Source organism: Salvelinus sp. IW2-2015, linkage group LG10, assembly GCF_002910315.2.
Source record: "Salvelinus sp. IW2-2015 linkage group LG10, ASM291031v2, whole genome shotgun sequence".
NCBI lineage: Eukaryota > Metazoa > Chordata > Actinopteri > Salmoniformes > Salmonidae > Salvelinus > Salvelinus sp. IW2-2015.
The window spans coordinates 22,442,641-22,448,331 of record NC_036850.1 but is presented as its reverse complement, the minus strand read 5'-3'; the positions used below and the strand labels follow the sequence as shown (position 1 = coordinate 22,448,331).

Below are 5,691 nucleotides of genomic sequence, written 5' to 3'. Positions count from 1 at the left end.
GCAGGTCTACATGTGGAAACAGCTTGCTGGGCGGTGGTACAGTAGGGGAGTAGTAGTAGTAGTACTAGTAGTAGTAGAGTATAGTAGTAGTAGTATGCATCAGGAAACACAAAAAGTTGAATGAAGATCCTCCCTTGGCCGAGCTCCAAGTTCTAAATCAAAACACATCAATGGACACAGCAGAACAATGAAATGATGTCTTTGTTACTAAGGTTGGCTAGACACTATGATTTTGCCCTGTCTGCGGGCTTGCCATGAGCATTTCTAATCAATCAAACTCAGGGCATGTTTTTTGCTGTCTGCTCCGTGGAATCTTTTTGAAAGGGCTTTCTAAAATGCAATGTCCCATTCACTTCTATTAGCGTTAGCTAGTGGTGGCTTAAGTTATGTGACGTTTTGTAGTGGCTGTTTAAAGGGAACTGAACCATGCATTACTGTTTCTCCTGGCCCAAAGACTACTGGCAGAGTTCAAACAGAAGCTCATGCCTTGTTTTACTGTGGGTTATACAAGGACATTGGGGATGACTTCTCTTGCCAACTGTCCAGCTATAATGAAATGCTAAATTTGATCGGGTAACAATAATGTAAATGTATTTTCAAAGCTTTCTGCATTATCCTCCATCTGAGACCTTTAGAAGTGCCTGAATTCTCTTATCTACTGTACTTTGTTTTTGTTTCTGCAAATGTGTATAGATGTATGAGAACTGATAGCAATACTATTTAGATGATTTAATATATTATAGAGGACACCAAAGGAAATACTGTGCAATGTTTGACTATTACTGTCTAAGCTCTGTGTGCCACATTGTGTTTTTTAAATCCTATTTTATATTGTAGAGGTAAACCAGCATCTCTTATCTACTGTACTTTGTTTTTGTTTCTGCAAATGTGTATAGATGTATGAGAACTGATAGCAATACTATTTAGATGATTTAATATATTATAGAGGACACCAAAGGAAATACTGTGCAATGTTTGACTATTACTGTCTAAGCTCTGTGTGCCACATTGTGTTTTTTAAATCCTATTTTATATTTTCAACCAGTTGTGGGGTGACTTTTATACATTTTCTATCTCTAACCTTTTGAATAAAATGTTCCTATAATCTGATTTGGTTGATGAGTGTTATATACAGCATAACATAGCAGGTTGTTCAGATAATTAACAAATATTTAGTTAGATTTATGGTTAAGCCACTACTATTTTGACAATTGGTCCTTGGATGGATTGGTAGATGTGACACATGATTTTTAAGATCGTATGTCTAAAATAATATTGTTCTATTCAATACATTTCTATCTCCACCACCCTGAACATTTTGCTCATGCAATCAACACGAGTCAAGACACACACAAGGTGTGCAACAAATGTGTAAACATCTGTAGTACCCATCGACCACCTACTTAGATGTAAGAAGTGACAGAAGTTTGGCCCAATGTATCACGGGACAGCTCAAACACCAGAAATTTTATTTTGTCATCTTTCAATTTTATTATGTTTGGTCCTCTATCCTAATTTATATGCGTTCCTTTTTTCTGGATATTGGTCCACTAGATGGCAGGCTTCAACCAAGTTGTTCCAGAATCCTCAGGATCTATAACAGAGGACATATGTTTCGTTTTTTATCCATCCTCATAAATGTGAAAACAAAGAACAGCTGGATGACAGCGTGAGGTGCACCATGTAAATATTAAGACATTTCAAAAAGCTGATTATGTGAAAATGTTAGAATTATTGGGTGCAAATGATTTCTTAGCAGGTCGTCAACAGGCAGAAGACACACAGAGCAGGGGTGTATTTGTCTTTATAGTGATGGCTACTGAAAGAGTGGCATCAGGACGAAGAACAAACCACATGATCTCGTACTCCAGGGTAATTAATGTCACAGCTAAGGGTGACTGTGTCCCCTGGTTTCACTAGAATCTCATTTTGACCTGCTCCAAAAGCCTCGGAGCATGGACATTTTCACAAGACATTTAAAGGTTTTAAACCTTATTAACAGAATACTTAAACCTAATCAAATATAAACAATGTATCTACGAAGTGGATGAAATACATTTCTACTTACAGCATAGAATTGTTAGAGCTGTTCTCTTGTTCATTGTTTCCTGTCAGTTCCTGAAAGAACTGTGCATAGGATGTGAATGCATCAACACATTTCTTTTTTTCTGTGGGTAACAAGTCCACCTACCACCGGTACAGGAAACAGAGAGGGCCACCGAGAGCCCATCAAGCCATGGTTTGAACTGTATCAGAATGTTGTTTTTTTTAAACTGCTCTCATGTTTTCAAGATTCCTCAATTTAACTTTTTGTATTTGCTCAAAGAACAGCCAATAGCACAATTCTATTGAATAGATACTGGAAATGAACAGCTCCATTTAGTGCAGAGGTCATGGACCAAATACATTGCTGTTAACAAACACTGTGGAATAAAACACAATGTTCTTCATCAAATTCATGAGATTTTTGCAAGTACACTGTGACAGTGAAGTTTAACGTTTACATTTTAGTCAAAACATGCAAAGGAACAGTAAATCTAGTCGCTGTTCTGAGAAATACATTGTTAATGTGCTTTTCTGATTGCTGATAGTCTGGGGGTAAACATTTTAGGAAATGGTTATTGTGCTCCACCACCCCCCACACTTTCATTTCATGTTTAAGTTTTCTGTAGGTGAGGACTGGGAGGCTGTTCCTGTTACAACGCATGATGAGGACTGTGATGATTCTCATCAAAAGTGAGTATTGTCTATGAAAATCAAAAAATTAATATATGAGACAAATAGTTTGACAATTTAGAATAAAAGCACTTTATGTATTTAGTTCCACCATTTTGAAAAATCTGTAACACTTTACATTACGTGCCCTTATTACTGTGTAATTATACTTGTACGTGCAGATGAACAAGTATTGTAATCACTCATTGTTACATTGTACTTACACTAATTTACAGCAGTAACCTACCCTAGGTACAATGTAATGATTGTAATGGTATTGCAATACTTAATTGTACTTACACTTACAAGTGTTATCAAAAAATCACACAAAAAATAATAATATATGAGACAAATAGTTTGACAATTTAGAATAAAAGCACTTTATGTATTTAGTTCCACCATTTTGAAAATCTGTAACACTTTACATTACAGTGCCCTTATTACTGTGTAATTATACTTGTACGTGCTGAAACAGTATTGTATCACTCATTGTTACATTGTACTTACACTAATTTACAGCAGTAACCTCCCCTAGGTACAATGTAATGATTGTAATGAGTAATTGCAATACTTAAAGTACTTACACTTACAAGTGTTATCAAAAAATCACACCTTAAGTATTTGTTAACAAAGACCTACATACACTACAGAGAGGAAGCTAGCCTAACATGGGGGAATACGATGGTAAAAACTCTGCTCCCTCTCTATACAGTGGATTCGGAAAGTATTCAGACCCCTTTTTCAAAAGTTTGTTATGTTACAGGCTTATTCTAAAATGGATAAAAAAAAAAAAATAATCCTCAGCAATCTACACACAATGCCACATAATAAACAAAACGAAAACAGGTTTTTTAGAAATGTTTGCAAACGTATTACAAATTAAATACAGAAATACCTTATTTACATAAGTATTCAGACCCTTTGCTTGAGACTCGAAATTGAGCTCAGGTGCATCCTGTTTCCATTGATCATCCTTGAGATGTTTCTACAACTGGATTGGAGTCCACCTGTGGTAAATTCAATTGATTGGACTGATTTGGAAAGGAACACACCTGTCTATATAGGTCCCACAGTTGACAGTGTATGTCAGAGCAACAACCAAGCCAGAGGTTGAAGGAATTGTCCGTAGAGCTCCGAGACAGGATTGTGTCGAGGCACAGCTCTGGGGAGGGTACCAAAAAAATTTCCTGCAGCATTGAAGGTCCCCAAGAACACAGTGGCCTCCATCATTCTTAAATGGAAGAAGTTTAGAACCACCAAGACTCTTCCTAGAGCTGGCCCCCTGGCCAAATGAGCAATCGGGGGAGATGGGCCTTGGTCAGGGAGGTAACCAAGAAAGGGAAAAGATCTAGTCAATTGTACAACTGAATGCATTCCAATGAAATGTGTCTATTGCATTCAACCCAACCCCTCTGAATCAGAGAGGTGCAGAGGTCTGCCTTAATCGACATCCATGTATTCGGTACCTGGAAACAGTGGGTTTAACTGCCTTGCCCAGGGGCAGAACGACAGATTTTTGCCTTGTGACGTGGCCCTTTCTGGGTATAGATTGTGGCATCTCCCTCTCTCTCCTACACCCAGGTTCTGTTTTCTCAGGTCGTAAATTCCTGGCGGAGACTCTCTCCCCGTGGTCCGTGGACACTTAAGGGACGGGTATGATGAGTGTGTTTCATTTGGTGACCTCAGAGAGGACAGGAAACACACACAACTATATCTCTGAATATGTACATTTCTCAATTATGGGGTTTGCATCTAATTCTTGTATAAAATGAATGAGTAAAGATGAAACTATTTGTGAAATGATGTAACATGATGTTAAACCTTTAATGTGAAAGAATTGTATTCCCTAAAGTTTAACTAAGGCATTGGCCCGCCCCCGTGAGCACAGACATGATCTGGCTTCATAGACCCGCCTTTTCTATTGTTACGAATAAAACCCCCTCCTGAGGAAATCCTCTTCAGACCACAAAAACCTCAGTATAAGCTAAGGTTGTAATGGTTGTTGAATTCCTAACCATACCACATGGAGCATTGGCTACACGGCAGGAAATGGTGAGACTCTGAGATTATCGATCCCGACAGAATAAGAGCAAATCTTAGACGGACGACACACTGAGCGTAAATATATATTGATTGCAATTATTCCCGAATGAGTGAGCGTTCATGTGCAAAGGATTAGCATTTCAATTAATATAATCATCAACTGTGTAGTGAATCCTTTTTGTCTTTCCCGCTGTTCTCAGTCCACACCTACTTCCCTTTGTTCACCAAGCCGTCATATCGGCTTAGCCCACTAGGGAACCTTTCCTATAATTTCCTTGTAACCATATCTACTGTGTTGTTTGTTTATGCATTTATGTGATTATTTAGTTAGTAGATAAATTATTAAGCCAATTGGTGTATGAATGTTTCAAAGTAAAGGCTGGGTTCGTGCAGATAAACTAAAATTGTTGGTTATCTTTTTGTGGGGATGTTAACGTTATAAATTCCCCTTATATCTGCAAAACCTGCCAGGAGCCTGCACTGGGTTTTTAGCGGCATTGGCTAGAAAGGAGAGCAGATGTACAGTCGTGGCCAAAAGTTTTGAGAATGACAGAAATATAAATTTTCACAAAGTTTGCTGCTTCAGTGTCTTTAGATATTTTTGTCATGTTACTATGGAATACTGAAGTATAATTACAAGCATTTCATAAGCGTCAACGGCTTTTATTGACAATTACATGAAGTTGATGCAAAGAGTCAATATTTGCAGTGTTGAACCTTCTTTTTCAAGACCTCTGCAATCCGCCCTGGCATGCTGTCAATTAACTTCTGGGCCACATCCTGACTGATGGCAGCCCATTCTTGCATAATTAATGCTTGGAGTTTGTCCAAATTTGTGGGTTTTTGTTTGTCCACCCGCCTCTTTAGGATTGACCACAAGTTCTCAATGGGATTAAGGTCTGGGGAGTTTCCTGTCCATGGACCCAAAATATC

General features: G+C 38.1%; 1 long non-coding RNA gene across 1 annotated transcript in view; it reads left to right on the top strand.

Annotated features, from left to right (window-relative positions):
- LOC139028329 (uncharacterized) overlaps nt 1–33 on the top strand; it is an 8,427-nt gene extending 8,394 nt beyond the window's left edge. The window contains exon 4 of the long non-coding RNA XR_011480516.1: nt 5–33. This is a non-coding gene — a long non-coding RNA (uncharacterized lncRNA). The remainder of the gene's footprint in view (nt 1–4) is intronic.
- Nucleotides 34–5,691: the final 5,658 nt, after the last annotated feature.